Raw genomic sequence first — 22,044 nt, forward strand, 5'->3', positions numbered from 1 at the left:
TGAAGCAGTCGGCTAAAGTCCTCGACAACCGCCGATATTTCTACAGGCGAACGAACATCCCGTCATTTTCAGGGCGGTATCGGCGGTTATTGACGTTACGCGGCTGCATTTTCGTAGTTATTTTAACAGTGTTTACGGGCAAAATTTTCATCTTGCACCTGCATATTCTTCGTTGACTTCTGGTCTCTATTGTTCATGAGATTGTTCATGTTCATGAGAATATTTCAAGACAAATTTCGCAAATATACCAAAGTGGCACACTGCGGTCGTGTTACATTTTTTTAAAGCCTCCTATGGACAGCATAAGTAACTGCTTTATGCGGTATGGTTTTGTATTTCTTTTTTTATTGGACTGTCGCCGTAGTGTTTTAAGAGTCTTCAGTGACTGAAGGCGGTGACAATCCACTCAACCTTGGTAAGCCCAATGAGAAGCTGTTTGATTTAACAAGATGCATAATTGATTCGCAAGCGATTGTGAGGAGAGTCGACAATGTCAGGCGTAAGGGCAGAATTAATTGAAAATTAGTCCCCGAACCAAGTTGGTATGGCTTAATTGTATGTGTATCTGGGATAGTCGATAATCGATATCCATACAATATCGATGTTGCGAACATAAAGATCGATATTCTAATATCGTTTGTGAACAGTAGCATAGGCGTTAAGGACAAAAACCGGGCCACTTGTTAACGCTTTTAATTTCTTTGTTATTTAAATTTATCTTTTTCTGATTCACTCTCAGTCGTACTCGCGTTGCGAACACAAATGTGTTGCTACGACGACACAAGCCAACGCATTAGCCAGAGTAGTTAATCTTCCCGATAAGACGTCGCGTGCGTGTTAGAGGGCATGTGTCCTGTCACGTGACCGCGCCGAGTCCATTCCGTTTCCCCATTGTTAATATGTCGTTGACTCACCTGTGAAGCTTTCATCTATGTACTCTCGGTCGCACCTGCTCCACTGTTTCGTAATACAGTAGGATCAAATTCCTCCTCCATCCTCCGGTGTCTATTTTGCGAGATATTAATTTAATTCGGTTTGGAAATTCCCCGTTACGCAAAACGCTTTGCTCATTTTGTGCGCTGCCTTTAGTAGGTAGTTTTGTTTTATTGCTTTTAATAAAACAAATTACTGGAAAGACGGAACCTCGGTATTTTTATACTTTACACGTCAGGAACTGAATAAAAAGAACTTTAATGATGGATAAAGGTTACAATATCTTTACGTCATTAATTCTGGATTTCACCTGAGCAGGTCTGTAAGCTCTCAGGAGTTGGGTTCGTAGATGCTTCTACGTGTAGTTACTTTGTTATATTTCTACATATACACGGGTGTGCCTTCTCTATTGCTCTTGTCAACAGCGCACACCGTCCTCGTGAAAGGGCCTATTTGACATGAGAAGACGGATATGTGGAACTAGCCTCAGTTGCAGCCATCTGTAGTCAAATGATTCCGCGATCATGTGAAGCATTTTAGACAGATGCCACAGCCATTGCCAACACCGACTCAAAGGAAGGCACGTCACGTCAGCTAGGCACGGCGAACGCCAGGTTTGTTGCAGGCGTACTCATAATGGTGATATCTCCCTCTCTGCCACAGGAAAATGTGAAACTATTGGCGGTAGTTGACCGACACACATTGTTCTGAGAGATTTCTGCAATCAATTAATTCTGCAATTCATTACACTTCTTAACAGATAGTGTACTCCTGAAGTTAAATTTCCTCATGTTTTAAGGATTGACATACAAAAACAACTTCATGGTTCAGCAGCAACAGAATTCGTACTTCTTTATCTTATTTGTAAATCTGAGGAAGTTACGTTTGTACTGGGTTGCTTTTACAAGAAACTTAACATATTGGTGCTCTTCATTAGGTATATTGGTTGACTATGGGATGAGGAGCACTGAATGTTAATGAAATATTTTGCGATTGTACACGTTGGGGGATGCGGGGGGGGGGGGGAGGGGGGGGGGGAGGACAGAAGAAGAGGCAAAAGATACTTGTTTTATCAAATGATTTTTTTTTTATTTTATAAAGTTTCTCCTTTCAGTTGCAAGAGGGGAATATTTATCTTTTCTAATGTGCATGTTTAAGAAAGTTTAAGCTCAGCAGAATTTTCGATGTATGAAGCTATTTTGTTTCCTGTTTAGAACTACTTTCGTTGAAAACGACTGTAATCTAATGAATGGCAACATTTGGACATTTACACATGTAAATTAGTTCACATTTCAGTAACTGTCAAACGAAAATAAATAAACAAATAAATAAAAGAAACGAGTTCATTGTAAGGGGGTTGGGGTAAGTTTCGATAACAAAATGGATGAAGTAAATACAGTTACTTGAATGTAAAATTTCCGAAGCTTGCAATGGGGCAAAGCATCTTCTCATATTGATCTACGTTTGTTTCGACAGGATTCAGTAATACAGAACTATTATCTTCATTTGTAGAAAATCTTTCATCTAAATAAAACTGCATAATCCAAAACAATACCGAACATTTTGTCCAAAAATAAGACATTTATAGTGATAAGCACGCCCTGGCGTTTCTACCTGCAACAGACGTGGCGTTCGCCGTGCCTATCTGACGTGACGTCACCAACATGCGCCGAGGCCTTCCTTTGAGTTGGTGTTGGCCACTGCACGGTAGGAAACAAATAGAGATGCAGTCCATGTTAGAATAAGCCTGCCTGTCGTCCGGGAATTGCTTTGAAATTAAGTACAGGCAATTTCTCTTAACTGCTAAGCCAATTCCTATTTATGACAGTTTAGAGAATAATTAACTAAAATCCATATCCACGAGAACAAAGAATTATGAAGTTTAATGTTGGCACACGAGGGAAGAAGGGATGAGCCTCACTTCACTGAATGGACGAAATATTTTCGTATCGTGGGTACTAAAGGTATCGGCAACCGTGTTGGACCGATACTATACGATATTGCAGTGCCAGTGTCGTGCAATATCGTATTTATCCGCCAAAACCAGGCGGGTGACTCATGTAAAATGTCTCCCCTGTATAGGAAAATAAGTAATTGATGTAAGTGTACAGGTTGTAGACATATGGTTGAAGACATGGGACGTTTGGGCCCGGCCGCAAGTTAAGCTCGCTGCCATGGCGATATGCGGGAAATCCAGTCGCGCTGCAGAACAAATCTTCATTGTCATTTCATTAAACAGCTCATGGTTTTTCCACATTCGCAAATACGAATGCATTTCTTGTATTGTGTTGGACCGAAGTGTTTAACGTGATTACTTTCCTCTTCTCGCAGCATCCCGTAGTCTTGCACCCAAAGTCAACCAATCATTTACTTTACAAGCTAGCTTTACTGAACCGCCATGACCAATGACTAGATAAAATGCAAACGGGATAAATGGTTCAAATGGCTCTGAGCACTATGGGACTTGACATCTGAGGTCATCAGTTCCCTGTAACTTGGAACCTAACTGACCTAAGGACACACACGTCCATGCCCGAGGCAGGATTCGAACCTGCGACCGCAGCAGTCGCGCCATTCCGGACTGAAGCGCCTAAACTGCTCGGCCACCGTGGTCGGCTGCAAACGGGATAGAAGAATAAAAATGCCGTGGACTGTTTGCGTTAATCGAAAAATCCAAATTAATTATTCGAAACAGCTTTCGATTTGTCTGAAACGGAAAGTTTACAATCATTACCAGTTTTGATTCATCACAGAGAAACAGTTGTGCCGTGAGCAATGGGAGGTTTTAAAGAAGGACATAAAACAAACGAATAGCCCACAGGACAGATTGGAATGGAAGACTTAATTATTACTTAATGTAAATGAAATAGAAGTGGTCGGGACATATAGCCAGGCACGAGGAGGTAAAGGTCGTTTTTTCCCAGATTGAAAGAGATATGACAAGTTGCGGACGACGATCTCCTGAAGGGGGTGGATGACAACAGAAAACATTGATGCCTATCAGCCCCGAAGACTGTAAAATTTGGGAGAGGGAGGGGGAATCTTTATCCAGCAATGGATGTCAAAATTATGGAACGATACAGATGATGGATAAAGGGTCATACAAGCAACCTCAAATTATGTACTCTGCTGCAATTCTACTGAAAGACTGCGTATCCTCTAAGAAAAACACTGGCGGCACATTTACAACCTGATTTATACCTGGTTTAGAATAAGGAAAGTTATCGAGAGCTATTTGTTGGCTGGATTGTTACCACACCAACAGCTCGAGTTCGGTCACACCTGTTCTGTGCTGTTTTCATGTCGCTATGCTATCTCAGCTGGTGGTTGCTATTCAGCTACAGATGACAATATTGTGGTCTATAACGTGGATAAATGTTCAGTTCTTTCCTTACGTCGAATGTGCCATATTTCTCCTCTTTTTCAACCATAATGGACGCACGCACCATCTTCTTCACTGCTCAACATTTACGAGTTAAGAAAGAAAGTGCATCAATTTTTTCGTCTGATGAAGATGACAGTCTGATCCATTCGTAGCACGACTATCCCGCGTTTCTCACACGGCACCACTTTAGTGTGAATTTTTCACGTCACTTCCGCACCATAAACCAGACTCGCCGGCACCAGCAGTCCGCGCCAACCAATTCTGTGTAAATTAGGCCTACGAGAAGTTGTGCTGTCAGCCTTACATACAAGAAATGTAATGTTTTTGACATTTGTTTTCAGGACAGCAGGCCGGTGAGGCCGGGCGGTTCTAGGTGCTTCAGTCTGGAACCGCGCGACCGCTACTGTCGCAGGTTCGAATCCAGCCTCGGGCGTGGATGTATGTAATGTCCTTAGGTTAGTTAGGTTTAAGTAGTTCTAAGTTCTATGGGACTGATAACCTCAGATGTTAAGTCTGATACTGCTCGGAGCCATTTGAATCATTTTCAGGACAGGTGACAGAAGCGGCGTTTCTGATGAAATAAAATCTTATGGCATTATTCGCCTAGAGACCACGTCTTACAGGTACGATAGGATTTCCGAATAATCACAATCGATTTTTTACAGTGGAACATTGGCAAGGCGCTCCTGCGTAAGGAGAGGGAGCCTTAAGGGTGGTTGGAGAGGAGGGTAAGTGGTTTGCTTACACGAGGTGTCAAGAGGGGAGGGGAGACATGTCTTCCATGTTGGCAAACCTTCAAAATGTTTCCAGAATGAGATTTTCACTCTGCAGCGGAGGTGCGCTGATATGAAACTTCCTGGCAGATTAAAACTGTGTGTCGGGCCGAGACTCGAACTCGGGACCTTTGCCTTTCGCGGGCAAGTGCTCTACCAACTCAGCTACCCAAGCACGACTCACGCCCCGTCCTCACAGCTTTACTCCTGCCAGTACCTCGTCTCCTACCTTCCTAACTCTAGAGAAGCTCTCCTGCGAACCTTGCAGAACCACCACTCCGAAGGTAGGAAGCTTCAAAATGTTGCTGCGGTAAACAGTGAGTACAATTGCATCGCCACTGGTCACATCGCATTCTAGTGGAATTCGTTTCTAGCAGTCCGACGGTGAAGCATCCGGCAGCATGCTAAATCTCATTAGCTGTTAGGATTCAAAACTGAGCCGCCTTACATCGTGACGCGCACTAAAGCAGACGTTGTGGACGTGCGTAATATGCTAAGAGTATCGCATAGCTTGCGAGTGTGCATGTGCGAAAACTTTGACATCAGCAGCTCCTGACTAAGGAGAAAAAAGGACACTGGGAATTTGCGCACTGCAGCTTCCGGTTGCAAGATCGGGTCAGTCAGCAGAAAATAAGTACAGAATTACGCATCTGGTGCTTGTTGATGATCGCCGTTCACCCCCCTAGGGGCAAAGTCTGGTCGATGCAGCCAATATATATGTATTTCTTTCTTTCTTTCTTTCCAATTACTACAATACCTTCGTAGACGTCCACCGACTTCAGTGGTTATAGAGTAATACTGTATGATGTACCGTTACCGCTACGTTTGTTGCTCTCCACGATTTTGTCCTTGGGAATTTGAGAATTTATAATAATCTATGTTCCCAATTTGATTTTCCGTCTCTCTAGTCTAAGTTTTTCCCATTTTCGTTATGATTGTTCGTAAAGTAGCCGCAGAACCTTTATCCACCTGGTACCTATGTCTAGATCAAAACACACCAGAAAGTGGTAAGCAGGTGGCCCTTTCTCATGGGCAGACTCTACTAAAAATGTATTTTTGTTAGTTTCTAGGTACTTTTACACAAAGCCTCCTAAAAGAAGAGGAACGAAACTTTACTTCGCCACCATCTAGCGCGCGCGCACACGCACATACAGCGTATAGCGTGTATTCTCGGATATAAAAGGAGCGATCATTCGAATCAATAGTCAAGTAAAAATGAACTCAATGTATACTTTAAGAGCGATGAGCACTTTTTCATCTTCGCCACTGTGAAACTCCTAACGAAGAAGTATTCACAGCTCAAAATCCGTTCCATCTTAGAGTCCCATGCTTACTATAGGGACTGTTTTGCTTAGAAGGATCGCTCCCGTCATATGCCTGAACATATTGATCATTCATCCTGAGACACTATATCTGTGTAAAACCTTAGAATCAAGCCATTTGTAGTTTTTTCTTGATTATATTTAAAACTCATTAAGCATTTAATCAGACGCGTGAACATGGTATTTCTTGTGTGCATTCATCTACATCTACATCCATACTCCGAAAGCCACCTGACGGTGTGTGGCGGAGGGTACCCTGAGTACCTCTATCGGTTCTCCCTTCTATTCCAGTCTCGTATTGTACGTGGAAAGGAGGATTGTCGGTATGCTTCTGTGTGGGCTCTAATCTCTCTGATTTTATCCTCATGGTCTCTTCGCGAGACATACGTAGGAGGGAGCAATATACTGCTTGACTCTTCGGTGAAGGTATGTTCTCGAAACTTTAACAAAAGCCCGTACCGAGCTACTGAGCGTCTCTCCTGCAGAGTCTTCCACTGGAGTTTATCTATCATCTCCGTAACGCTTTCGCAATTACTAAATGATCCTGTAACGAAGCGTGTTGCTCTCCGTTGGATCTTCTCTATCTCTTCTATCAACCCTACCTGGTGCGGATCCCACACTGCTGAGCAGTATTCAAGCATTGGGCAAACAAGCGTACTGTAACCTACTTCCTTTGTTGTCGGATTGCATTTCCTTAGGATTCTTCCAATGAATCTCAGTCTGGCATCTGCTTTACCGACGATCAACTTTATATGATCATTCCATTTTAAATCACCCCTAATGCGTACTCCCAGATAATTTATGGAATTAACTGCTTCATTATGGCTGTGCCTTGAGTTACCTTTTATCAGAGGGCTGAGAGAGACCCGAACCGGAGAAGTGCCTGTGCGCAACCGCAAAACCCTTGCGGCAAACGTCAGTTCTCTCACTGTCACTGCTGTAAGCGAATTAATACTGGGTGGTTGGAATTAAAGTGCAGTTACACACAGTGGTCAAATGAGAGTTGTAATTATCGTGTGGAGGCGGTAGTTTTATAGATATTCTAATGTGTAAATGCGGATACGGATTTACGCTGGAAAAACTATTAGTTTCAATTTTGACCACCACGCGCAAATCTGGCGCTGTGAATGCAAGAAGACGTATAGAAATGTTTCCATATTTAATGGATTAGAAACTGAACGTTGACAGGAAAGGTCAAACGAGTGGGGGGGGGGTGCCGATTGTATTATTAACCGCCTCGCTTAGCCAATTAGTTTAACATGTGCGCCGGAGACGTTGGCGAGCTGCTGAACAGCGCTAGATTTGCACCCAGTGGCCAAAATTGGAACTAATTTTTTTCCCTGCAAATCTGTTCTGCACTAAAACATAGCATATCTACCAAGTTTCGTTGCCATACGATAATTACAGCCCACACTGGGCCTCTGTGAGAAGCTACACTTTTCTTATAATCACCCAGTATTTTTAGCTCAAACTGCAGTGTCGACGCCAGCTGACAAACACACGAACTGCGACGAATTCTTCGTAATTTACATTACATCTCGACTTAAGTGTCAGTGTGTCCATGGTGATTTTCTAAGCTAGAAAGTTATAGTGCCTCACGTCAAAACACTGTAATATTATCGTCCACACCAATAGTGTCCCTGATCTTGTCGAAGATCCGAGATCAAAGGCGACGCTAACATAGATAAATATCGACTCCTTTGTGTGTTAGTTTCTTATTTTTCATTCACGGGAAGCCTAACCTCTAAAGGTTTGCTTTCAAAACATGCTTTATATTGCTGTGCGGTCAGTGACGCGAGGTCTGCGGGAAGCTGAACCACACTGGCGGCACCCAGTCTCGTACACCGCTGGAACTCTGCCAGCGAACAACACAGCTGCATGCAGTCCCAAGTCCTTTTACCACTCTACGACCGGTCCGGTGAGTGCGCCAAGCATCTTGTGCAGGCGTGAGCAACCTGCGATGACCCGCGGACCTGATTCACATTACTCACACGCGAGGGCGGACCAGTCGTGAGACGCGACAGCAGCGCTCCTAGCTCACGAAATCAAAACTTCAGCGTCTGTGACGTTAATATTTGTAGGGTAGCCTACAAATACGAATGGCATCCTTTCCGGACACGCCACGCGAATAAATTATCCCTCAATTTTTCAGAAAACATTCATTTTACGTTCATCCTAACTTCAGATGTTTAGGTGTCGTGAACGGAGTTTCCTTACTTTGTTGTTGTTGATGTGGTCTTCAGTCCTGAGACTGGTTTGATGCAGCTTTCCATACTACTCTATCCTGTGCAAACTGCTTCATCTCCCAGTACCTACTGCAAACTACATCTTTCTGAATATGCTTAGTATATTCATCTATTGGTCTCCCTCTACGATTTTTACCCTCCAAGCTGCCCTCCGATACAAAATTGGTGATCCCTTGATGCCTCACAACATGTCCTACCAACCGATCCCTTCTTCTAGTCAAGTTGTGCCACAAACTCCTGTTCTCCCCAATCCTATTCAGTATCTCATTAGTTATGTGATCTAGCCATCTAATCTTCAGCATTCTTCTGTAGCACCACATTTCGAAAGCTTCTATTCTCTTCTTGTCCAAACTATTTATCGCCCATGTTTCAGTTCCATACATGGCTATACTCCATACAAATACTTTCAGAAATGACTTCCTGACAAATCTATATTCGATGTTAAATTTCTCTTCTTCAGAAACGCTTTCCTTGCCATTACCAGTCTACATTTTATATCCTCTCTACTTCGACCATCAGTTATTTTGCTCCCCAAATAGCAAAACTCCTTTACTACTTTAAGCCTCTCATTTCGTAATCTAATTCCCGTAGCATCACCCGATTTAATTCGACTACATTCCATTATCCTTGTTTTGCTTTTGTTGATATTCATCTTATATCCTCCTTTCAAGACACTATCCATTCCGTTCAACTGCTCTTCCAAGTCTTTTTGCTGTCTCTGACAGAATTACAATGTCATCGGCGAACCTCAAAGTTTTTATTTCTTCTCCATGGATGTTAATACCTAATCCGAATTTTTCTTTTGTTTCCTTTACTGCTTGCTCAATATACAGATTGAACAGCATCTGGAAGAGGCTACAACCTGTCTCACACCCATCCCAACAACTGCTTCCCTTTCATGTCCCTCGACTCTCATAACTGCCATCTGCTTTCTGTACAAATTGTAAATAACCTTTTGCTCCCTGTATTTTACCCCTGCCACCTTCAGAATTTGAAAGAGTATTCCAGTCAACATTGCCAAAAGCTTTCTCTAAGTCTGCAAATGCTAGAAACGTAGGTTTGCCTTTTCTTAATCTAGCTTCTAAAATAAGTCGTAGGGTCAGTATTGCTTCACGTGTTCCCGTATTTCCACGGAATCCAAACTGATCTTCCCCGAGGTCGGCTGCTATTAGTTTTTCCATTCGTCTGTAAAGAATTCGTATTTTGCAGCCGTGACTTATTAAACTGATAGTTCGGTAATTTTCAAATCTGTCAACGCCTACTTTCTTTGGGGTTGGTATTATTTTATTCTTGAAGTCTGAGGGTATTTCGTCTGTCTCATACATCTTGCTCACCAGATGGTAGAGTTTTGTCAGGACTGGCTCCCCCAACTGTCAGTAGTTCTAATGAAATGTTGTCTACTACGAGGCCTTGTTTCGACTCAGGTCTTTCAGTGCTGTCAAACTCTTCACGCAGTATCGTATCCCCCCATTTCATCTTCATCTACATCCTCTTCCATTTCTGTAACATTGCCCTGAAGTACATCGCCCTTGTATAGACCCTCTATATACTCCTTCCACCTTTCTGCCTTCCCTTCTTTGCTCACAACTGGGTTTCCATCTGAGCTCTTGATATTCGTACAAGTCGTTCTCTTTTCTCCAAAGGTCTCTCTAATTTTCCTGTGGGCAATATCTATGATACCCCTAGTGAGAGAAGCCTCTACATCCCTACATTTGTCCTCTAGCCATGTCTGCTTAGCCATTTTGCACTTCCTTACGACCTTATATAACTGCTGCCTTAAATAAAACTTCCGTTGAAAAGGTTTGTAAAGCCGTTAGTAAAGAAATAACGTTCGCGACACGTCAATGAATGTAAATATCTGAAGACGGGATCTAGGCATCTTGAAATGTCTTCGCGGAAAACTGATTATAAAAGCAACTGATTGTTGTTAATTCATTATAAATTAGCTTTAATTTTGACAGTAGCAATGATGTAACATGTCAACAACGGACAAGGTTATTTACTTCTACACTCCTGGAAATTGAAATAAGAACACCGTGAATTCATTGTCCCAGGAAGGGGAAACTTTATTGACACATTCCTGGGGTCAGATACATCACTTGATCACACTGACAGAACCACAGGCACATAGACACAGGCAACAGAGCATGCACAATGTCGGCACTAGTACAGTGTATATCCACCTTTCGCAGCAATGCAGGCTGCTATTCTCCCATGGAGACGATCGTAGAGATGCTGGATGTAGTCCTGTGGAACGGCTTGCCATGCCATTTCCACCTGGCGCCTCAGTTGGACCAGCGTTCGTTCTGGACGTGCAGACCGCGTGAGACGACGCTTCATCCAGTCCCAAACATGCTCAATGGGGGAAAGATCCGGAGATCTTGCTGGCCAGGGTAGTTGACTTACACCTTCTAGAGCACGTTGGGTGGCACGGGATACATGCGGACGTGCATTGTCCTGTTGGAACAGCAAGTTCCCTTGCCGGTCTAGGAATGGTAGAACGATGGGTTCGATGACGGTTTGGATGTACCGTGCACTATTCAGTGTCCGCTCGACGATCACCAGAGGTGTACGGCCAGTATAGGAGATCGCTCCCCACACCATGATGCAGGGTGTTGGCCCTGTGTGCCTCGGTCGTATGCAGTCCTGATTGTGGAGCTCACCTGCACGGCGCCAAACACGCATACGACCATCATTGGCACCAAGGCAGAAGCGACTCTCATCGCTGAAGACGACACGTCTCCATTCGTCCCTCCATTCACGCCTGTCGCGACACCACTGGAGGCGGGCTGCACGATGTTGGGGCGTGAGCGGAAGACGGCCTAACGGTGTGCGGGACCGTAGCCCAGCTTCATGGAGACGGTTGCGAATGGTCCTCGCCGATACCCCAGGAGCAACAGTGTCCCTAATTTGCTGTGAAGTGGCGGTGCGGTCCCCTACGGAACTGCGTAGGATCCTACGGTCTTGGCGTGCATCCGTGCGTCGCTGCGGTCCGGTCCCAGGTCGACGGGCACGTGCACCTTCCGTCGACCACTGACGACAACATCGATGTACTGTGGAGACCTCACGCCCCACGTGTTGAGCAATTCGGCGGTACATCCACCCGGCCTCCCGTATGCCCACTATACGTCCTCGCTCAAAGTCCGTCAACTGCACATACGGTTCACGTCCACGCTGTAGCGGCATGCTACCAGTGTTAAAGACTGCGATGGAGCTCCGTATGCCACGGCAAACTGGCTGACACTGACGGCGGCGGTGCACAAATGCTGCGCAGCTGGCGCCATTCGACTGCCAACACCGCTGTTCCTGGTGTGTCCGCTGTGCCGTGCGTGTGATCATTGCTTGTACAGCCCTCTCGCAGCGTCCGGAGCAAGTATGGTGGATCTGACACACCGGTGTCAATGTGTTCTTTTTTCCATTTCCAGGAGTGTATTAATAGTAGAGAGAATAGAAAAATGACAATGGGATAGGCAGGACCAGCCGACAAGCAATTTGAAGTAACTTCGTCTTTATCGGCCACTTGAATTTTTGTTGATAACACACTAAATTTCAAAGAAGCATTTTTAAATGCTTGGCCAAAAATACTTCTGATGAGCGGCGTAGGCATGCGCATGGGTTGTCTCCGTGACAAATTAATTTCTTTGCCCATTTGAAAAAGTATAAAAATCTTCATCGCTGCAAAGTAGCACATATCGGCTGCACTATAAAAAACTGGAAAGATGCGAACACCGGGAAGGTGAATTGTCAAACAGATAATAGTCGCGCTCACACACGCAACACATACTGTTAATAATGAGAATATTTTGGTCGGCATCGATGTTCGTTGATATTGCCCATGTATTGACAATACAACAACCTTCAGCCTCAGACAGTCAATATACTGACGCATTAACAATATTGAGTGTGTGAGAGGCCTTTCTTTCGACCGAAATTTCTCCCATACTATGCCCCGCACCCTTTCAAGGCAGAGAGAAGCGTAGTCCACCGCTCTGCTCACGCACACAAACACAAGGGCCACGACTTCACGCAGACTGAAAACGTGTTCGTTGATCAAATCAGGCAGCGGCAAAATGGCTTTCCACATGCACAGACCACGCAAAGGAGTATACTTAAATAGATGAACCAAAACGTTGCAAGCGGCTTGAAAGTAACGAATGCAGACAAGTGTGAAACCAAAACGTAGAAAACTGTTTATATCCAACCACAATGAACTTAGAATTGTAGATCAATGCTTTCGTTTCGACCACGTAAAAAAAAGTGGTCGCATTTTCAAAGTATATATGCTGAATGCTCCGGCAAGTTTGCTATCACAAGAACAAACACATACTACAGCGCGCTGACGAGTTAGTGACACATATCATCGACAGTTAAGTTTTTACGCATAGTAGTAATTAGGCAACTAATACAGAAAATATTTCTGGCGGAAAAAGCAACGAAGAATACCGGGAGTTTCAAAATGAATATCGACGTTTTGAGGCTTTATAGCATTTATTATATTCAAATTACAATTACAAATAATACATTTAATAAAAGAGCAACTCAAAGTTTCTCTTACCAGTGTTCAAGGTCGTCGAGTCCCCAATGGATTCATTCTCGACGGGGGCGGGGGGGGGGGGGGGGGGGGGAGGAATTGAAAGCACAACATGCGTCATGCGTCCTGAGATAACCGGTCTGTGCGATCAGGAAGGATTTATATAATACTCCCCTGCACACGTGTGCTGGCTGTTCTTTGATACTGCTACGACCTGTTCCTACCAACGTCGCATCGAAGTTTTGTTTAGCACTGGATGGTGGAATCAACGAATAAGATGTCTCGTTTTGTTGAAAGAGGTATTTACAGATTAAGTATCAACTCACACAAAAAACAAACATGGAGTGCAATTATGTATGTAATTTTCTTTTCCGACCACTAAAAAGCAAGAAATTTCTTGAACTTTTTAATAAGTTGTGTTTGGGAAAACGTTCCTGTTGGTCTCGTCACCTTTTTCTTGCGGAAGTGCGTTGTTATTTTATCTTTTCACATCGACTGGATTGGCCATGTATATTTTTCATTCTTGTGAAAAGGCTTTCGAATTTCACTGCTCCGTAAATGACAAAAGCCATTATTGGACATAACGGTCATCGCAGATGAAGAAGATAACTGTAACCAGCTTCACTATTTTTAATAACTATTTTACCGTAATTAGTTTAGGGCCTCGGTCCATAGTCACATTTTTAGATAGCGATTTACTTAATTATATGCTTATCACGAAGAAAAGAATAAGTATTGTCTTTTGCAACTGAATACTAATTTTGTTTTCAATCAAACATTTCACTCACCCATTTGTATCATGCATCACCAGTGCCCGATAAAAGATAATTGTTTACAGGTATTTGTATGCGAGACATGTAATGTTTCCTGGCACCGCATTTAGCTTATCTTAATATTCACATTTACAGGACTGTGACTTATCACTTTTTTCCGTGTCCCCACTGGCTCTTGGATGGGTATCAGACAAACAGTGTAAGGGTTCAATAGCTCGATTTGTTTTGCAAGCTATCCTCGAATTTCATTATTTAAATGAGATTTTTGTCATGTTAAATTTTGCTTGAAAAAAATGGAAGGAAGTGCAGCACCGCATTCGAAATGTTGACTATGGCTTTTGGCGAATCTACTATGTATAAGAGTTTACGAATAGTACAAACGTTTCTAACAGAGTCGGGAAGACGTTGAAAACAACGACCGACCTGGGCGCCCTAGCACACCAATTACTGACGGTATGGGAGAAGGAAAGAAAATGCTTCTGTAAAATCGCCGTATCACCGTCAGAGAAGTTGCTGATGATGTCTGAGTATCCTTAGGGTCATGCCACGCTATTTTTGGCAGGAAATATGTAGCAGCAAAGTCTGTTCCGAAATAGTTTGACATCGACCAAAAAAAGACGTCGCGTCGAAATCGCTCCGGAGTTTCTGAATGATGACAGCGATCCAGAGCTTCTAAAGAAGGTTATAACAGATGATGAAACGTGTGTACGGTTAGGAAGTCTAAACCAAGGTCAATCTGTCCCGCTGCAAACTGCCTGAAGAGCCAAAACCAAGAGAGATTCGACAATTTCGATCACATGTTAAGGTGGTCTCACTATTTTCTTCTATTATAACGGGATAGTGCATCGCGAGTTCCTGCCTTATAGTCGTAGGATCAATAAGAAATGCTAGCTGGAAGTTACGCGCCGTTTGCTTGTCGTAATCCGAAGAAAATGGCCAGAACTGTGGCAAAACCACTCGTGGAAATTGCATCACTACAATGCTCCCGTTTACAACTCAACGCTTGTTCGTGATTTTGGCAGGAAACAAAACCGTTATGTTGCCTCTGCACCGTATTGGCCGGACATGGTCCCCTGCGACTTTTTTTTTTTTATTCCTGGGCCTGAAGAGAACCATTAAAGGACGTAGTTCTGCCACCATTGACGAGAATAAAACACAATCGCCGAAGGAGCTTAACACCATAACTATGAGTTCCAGAAGTGCTTCCAAGATTGGAGAAGGCGTTACATAAGTGTATTATACGCTGAAGCGCCAAAGAAACTGGTACAGGCATGCGTATTCAAATAGAGAGATATGTAAACAGGCAGAATACGGCGCTGCAGTCGGCAACGCCTATATAAGCGTCTGGCTATTGCTGCTACAATGTCAGGTTATCAAGATTTAAGTGAGTTTGAACGTGGGTTGCAGTCTGCGCACAAGCGGTGGGACACAGAATCTGCGAGGTAGCGATGAGGTTGGGATTTTCCCGTGCGACCATTTCACGAGTGTCCCGTGAATATCAGGAATCCGATAAAACATCAGATCTCCGACATAGCTGTGGCGGAAGAAAGATCCTGCAAGAACGGGACCGGCGATGACTCAAGAGAATCGTTCAACGTTACAGAAGTGCAACCCTTCTGCAAATTGCTGCAGATTTCAATGCTTGGCCAATAACAGGTATCAGCGTACGAACCATTCAACGAAACATCGATATGGGCTTTCGGAGCCGAAGGCCCAGTCGTTTACCCTTGATGACTGCACGACACAAAGCTTTACGCCTCGCCTTGGACGGTCGAGAGCAACATTGGTCTGTAGATGACTGGAAACATGTTGCCTAGTCGGACGAATGTCGTTTCAAATTGTATCGAGCGGATGGACGAGTACGTGTATGGAGACAACCTCAAGAATCCATGGACCCTGCATGTCAGCAAGGACTGTTCAAGCTGACGGAGGCTCTGTGATGGTGTGGGGTGTCTGCAGTCCGAGTGATATGTCACCCTTCATGCGTCCAGATGCGAATCTTACAGGTGACACGTACGTAAGCATACTGTCTGATCACGTGCATTTACCAATATCCATTGTGCATTCCGACGGACTTTGGCAATTCCAGCAGGATAATTGCGACACCCCACACGTCCATAATTGCTACAGAGTGCCTCCAGAAACAGTCTTATAAGTCTAAACACTTCCGCTGACTCCCCAGAAATGAATATTATTGAGCATATCGGGGATGCCTTGCAACGTACTGTTCAGAAGAGAACTCCGACCGCTCGAAGTAACGGATTTATGGACAGCCGTGCAGGGCTGAGAGTGCCAATTCCCTCCTGCACTACTTCAGACATTTGTTGAGCTGCGTGCTCGCGGTGGCCATACAAGGTACTAGGACGGTGTACTAGTTTCTTTGGCTATTCAGTGTATGCGAGAAGGATTACTTTTAAGGGGACAAAATTTGTGTTGGTGAGCAAAAAGATTCAAGAAAACGGTTACTTTTTGATCACAGCTCATATGCATGAGCCATAAAGTACAGGCACTTATCTTAGAAGAAAGATTAAGGAAAGGCAAACATTTGTAGACTTAGAGAAAGCTTTTGACAATGTTGACTGGAATACTCTCTTTCAAATTCTAAAGGTGGCAGGGGTAAAATACAGGGAGCGAAAGGCTATTTACAATTAGTACAGAAATCAGATGACAGTTATAAGAATCGAGGGGCCTGAGAGGGAAGCAGTGGTTGGAAAGGGAGTGAGAGAGTTGTAGCCTCTCTCCGATGCTATTCAATCTGTATATTGAGTAAGCAATAAAGGAAACAAAAGAAAAGTTCGGAGTAGGTATTAAAATCCATGGAGAAGAAATAAAAACTGAAGTTCGCCGATGACATTGTAATACCATCAGATACAACAAAGGACCTGGAAGAGCAGCTGAACGGAATGGACAGTGTCCTGAAAGGAGGGTATAAGATGATCAACAAATGCAAAACGAGGATAATGGAATGTAGTCGAATTAAATCGGGTGATGCTACGAGAATTAGATTACGAAATGAGAGGCTTAAAGTAGTAAAGGAGTTTTGCTATTTGGGGAGTAAAATAACTGATGGTCGAAGTAGAGAGGATATAAAATGTAGACTGGTAATGGCAAGGAAAGCGTTTCTGAAGAAGAGAAATTTGTTAACATCGAATATAGATTTAAGTGTCAGGAAGTCATTTCAAAAAGTATTTGTATGGAGTGTAGTGCCGAATTGTGATCCAGGCTGAGATGCACCTTATCCGGTGTGGATGAACATTTCAGGATTACGGGTGATCGTTGTGAAGATGAGGCCACCCACAGGGCCCCTCCACAACAGCAACGACGCCAGCTCTTCCCACGTGTGCGGATGGCGTTATCTGAGACCTTCTGCAGATAAGGCGTCTCGGCTCTCCAGAGCATTTCTTGCAGCAGCCGCACGTGCATCTCCGCTCTCCCTGCGCAATCGCTGCCTACAGTTGTCACCCTCAAACAGAGCACGTTTACCATCCGGCATATACTTCTTTTTTTGCTTTGCCTCCGTTCTCTATCGGTACCAACCGAAACATGTCGGCAAATACCTTATCTGTTTAAGAGCAAGACCAGGATCCGAGTTGTGAGGATGCTGCGACCCTTAATAATATGGACGGGGTAGTGATGGAGGTAATTAACCGAAATTTTTGTAAAAAAAAAAACGAAACGTTGCTCGCTTATGAAACAATGAGACGGCTCATAGCTTCAATTGTGACCTCTTGTCAATATGTAGGATGCTGAGCAATAGTGCCTGAACAACGAAAACAATCCAAAAACCACTAGCGGAACATACTGTTCGAATGAAGTGTTGCCATTTTACTGATTTTTATTTTTATTGTTCACTTCATTCTTCGAGGTTGGACTGGTTACAACCATATTCGTGCTCTTAGGCCCAGTCATAGCTGGAACAAGAGATCCTTTGAGGGCAGAGCGTTGAGGAGCAATACGGAAAGTTTTGTCTTCAAGGTTTGGGATGTGAAAAGTGTGGTCGATAAGCATGAGTTGGAAATGGGCAGTGCATTGGAACCTTAGTTTAAGAAAATATGGAGGCTAGGATTTTAGCTGACAGGATGAGTATATGCCTGGGCTAAGAAAATGGAGCTTCAAACATAACTGGTAAAATTAATGAAAAAAGGTAATGTAATCAGTTGACATAGGATGCGTGTAGAAGAGGGAAGCCGGACATGGACACGAACGGAGGAGGAGGGGGAGGGGAGGGGAGAGAGTACGGAAGAGACTGAGCGCATGGCGTTCCAGGATTAAAAGTGAAATTTTTTTGGGTACGGACATCCCCTATGTTGACGAAATCGATGGTCGGATAAGGCTTCTGTACGTCAACAGAACTGAGGCAAAGGGAAACTTTCTCTGCTTTCTGTAAAACTCAAAGCTGTAATGAGCGATTACATTCACAAACGAAACTCGACCTGGTAGATATGAAGGCACAATATCAGAACGAGATCTATCATGTCACTGACTTATCAGACGTCTGTAGTATGTAGAAGATATGGTGACATCATTTGAACCATTCTACCTATAAGCTTCATGTGGACTCTAGGGCGCCCATACCAGAGAGCCTGCTCTCAGGGAAGGGGAAAAGTATACTTTACCCCCAGTTTGACCCCCCCCCCCCCCCCGGAAGCTATCGTATGAGCGCTCTTGCGTGTAATTTATCAGTACAAACAGAGCGCTCCAGAGAAAGAGACATGAACCATTATTTGGATAAACTCCCACTTCTGACTGTAGCAGAAAAAATATCTCAAGGTGCAATTCCTTGCGATAGGAGTCTTACACTATAAGCGTTACACGTCCCAGTTGTTATTTTCATCGACGCAACGAAAAATACAGTCTTCAATTCTACAATGAATTGGACAGTCGGGCTTGTACGTAAGTTACATCTGACTAGGTTAATAATTTATAACCACCTGTGTCGAACGATATGTTCTCATGCAAATCAGTTCACATCTGTCCTTGGAAGAACACTTTACACCGCAATTCGGCATTTTAAAGAGCAATTCACTTTAAGCTCACAATTTCTGCCCACAAAGCCATTAACATGGCTTGAAAGTTACGCCCCGCATTTAACAGTAACGTCTCAACATTCCACAGCATACCAGCCAATGTTGTCAAGTGGGAAACACACACACACACACACACACACACACACACACACACACACACACACACTTATCACCGTAACAAAAGAGATTTATAAATTTTATTAAGGCTTGAGCCACACTTTGTTTCGCAGAAGACATCTGACTTAGTTGCACATTCAGAAGATACGACTAAAAACGAGGCGAGAAAACAATTTTAAAAGTTTATTGATAGTAGTGTACGGCGTTTGAACAATGGTTCTAAAACTCATGTTTATGGAATTGTAGGTAGAAAATAATCCCCCAAATTATATCACCTGCTCTTTTGGTATTTGCGTTAGATAGTAAACACTTGTAGCCTTTGTTAACTGGACCTCTTGTCAAGAGCCGTAAAAAGCTTACAAGTAGTGCTATCTATAATATTGCTCTCGTTACGCACACTTACGCACCAGACAGACAATCATACAAATTGTAAATCTTTGGCTCTGGGGCTCATTCGCTCGTGCAATACTCAGCTTGGCCTTTTCTTACACGATATCCTGCGAACCATGGATGAAGAGCAACAGGCTGCTTCCATATTTCTGGATTTCCTGACAGCGTTGGACACGGTGCCCCGTTGCAGGCTGTTGAAGAAGGTATGAGCATATGGGTTAGGTTCCCACATGTGTGAATAGCTCGATGACTTAAGTAACAGAAGCCAGTATGTTCTACGCGACGGCGAATGTTCAGAGACTAGGGCATCATCAGGGTGACAGGACCACCCTTATTTTCAATATACACACATAATCTGACTGACAGGGTGAGCAGCAACATGTGGCTGGTTGCTGATAACGCTGTGGTGTACGCGAAGGTGCGTTGTTTATTGACTGTAGGAAGATACAAGATGACTCAAGACCAAATTTCTAGTTGGTGTGATGAATCGCAGCTAGCTTTTAATGTGGGAAAACTTAAGTTAACACGGATGAGTAGGACGAACAATCCCGTAACGTTCGAATACAACATTAGTGATGTCCTCCCTGACTGTCACATCGATTAAATATCTACGCATAACGTTGTAAAGCAGTATGAAATGGAAAGATCACATAAGATCGGTAGTGGAGAAGGCGAATGGTCGATTGCAGTATATCAGAGTTTTAGCAAGTGTAGCTCATCCATAAAGAAGATCGCGCATAGTACATCAGTACTAATCATTCGTGAGTACTACTTGAGTGTTCAGGACCCCAACATGTCTGATTTAAGGATGGCATCGAAGCAGTCCGGAAGTGGGCTGCTGATTTGGTAGGGATGGGTCCGATCAACATGCGAGCATTAAAAATATGATCTATGAACAAATCGGAATCCCTACGGCTGAGCCGGACGGAGTGGCCGAGCGTGACCGCTACGGTCGCAGGTTCGAATCCTGCCTCGGGCATGGATGTGTGTGATTTCCTTAGGTTAGTTAGGTTTAAGTAGTTTTAAGTTCTGGGGGACTGATGACCTCAGATGTTAAGTCCCATAGTGCTCAGAGCCATTTGAACCCTAGGGCTGAAGACGATCTTTTTGCGAAGCACTATTTAGAAAATTTTGAGAACCGGTATTTTAAAGCTGACTGCAGAGAGATTCTACTGTCACTAACGTAGATTTCGAGTCAGGGGCACGAAGGAGAAATTATGGCTAGTATAAAAGCACACAGTCGTTTATACCTTGCTCTGTCAATCAATGGAATGGGAAAGGAAATTACTGGTAGTGGCGCAAGGGAACCTCTGTACGCCACCACACAGTTGCTTGCGGGGTATGTAGACAGATGTACAGAGTGTTTTATGTACTGCGAAAGTGCAGTGTCAGGCACTGCGCTCTAACCAATACGGTGCAACCAGGCTCCGATCGTCACACACACTCCCGTGCGTTTCCCGTCCATTCGAAAGTGGGCGAATCGGTTTTAAGCGCAATTGGACGAACAAGGAGTTGTTTTGAGCAACAAGCGATAAAATCGTCGCTCCAGTTCGCACTTCATATTGGTGTTCCTTATAAGACGTATCTTTGGTAATATGATGTGAGCTGCTTCATTGTCCTGGTGGAATAACGGCACGTCTTTTCGTTAATTCTCTGAAGTAATGTAACAGAACAACTTCACATAGATCTCAAAAGCTACGGTTTGATGCAAAAAGAGCTGTCCAATAATTACTGTTAATCTGGGGCACACACCACATTTTTCACAAGATTGACGCTGTCAGATACAAATGACCTTTTCAGAAGTACAAAGAGTATGCTCTGCAAGTTCACAAACCCTATCAAATGCAGCCATGTTTCTTCTGAAAGGAAGTGCTTTTCAGAATAAACAGTAACTGAACTGGCCAGCCAATCTACTACCGTTATTTTGCAAGGCGGCTTACCGATTTCCTGGATCTTCTTTCCAAAGTCGCTATTAACAGGTTTAGTTCCTCTGTACGCCACCCGACTGAATCCGAGGAACGTGCCGTGCCGGCGCGCATGTGACGATTGAGCCTGTCTCTCTCTCTCCTAATTGGTTCACGCGAAACTGCTGATTAACTCCTAAATCTTGCTTAGTATTACGTGAACGAATACTAAAAACTAAAATAGTCTTTCGCACATCATCTACCTACTTTCGCTACTGAAAGAAAGTTCTAAACCAATACTTTTTATACAGCCGAAATCCTACTCCTGAATGCCAGAAAATAACTTTTCGGGGAAATGCAGAACAAAAATAACGCAAACGTGCGGGATTTTACCGTTTAATTACGAGTGTGATCATTGTAGTTAAGGACAGGGCGAAGTCGCCCATGGTAAAGCAAAACGACAAGCGATCCCCAATAGACACGGGACGAATGGATAGCAGCAGATTGAACTGAACAAGTTTTTCGATATATCACTATGCTCTGATTAGCAGCACCAAAGAAAACTTTCAAATATGTCTAAAATCTCTATGTAATCGAAAAGCTACCTTACGGGAAAAGTAGTAATCAACTAGTTAAGACAATA

At 43.7% G+C, this 22,044-nt stretch overlaps 1 protein-coding gene across 3 annotated transcripts in view; it reads right to left on the bottom strand.

Moving 5' to 3' along the window:
* LOC126277901 (influenza virus NS1A-binding protein homolog) overlaps window positions 1-22,044 on the bottom strand; it is a 219,701-nt gene that overhangs the window by 52,577 nt on the left and 145,080 nt on the right. The gene's annotated exons all lie outside the window — the stretch shown is intronic.

Source organism: Schistocerca gregaria, chromosome 6 (assembly GCF_023897955.1).
Source record: "Schistocerca gregaria isolate iqSchGreg1 chromosome 6, iqSchGreg1.2, whole genome shotgun sequence".
NCBI classification, from domain to species: Eukaryota; Metazoa; Arthropoda; class Insecta; order Orthoptera; family Acrididae; genus Schistocerca; species Schistocerca gregaria.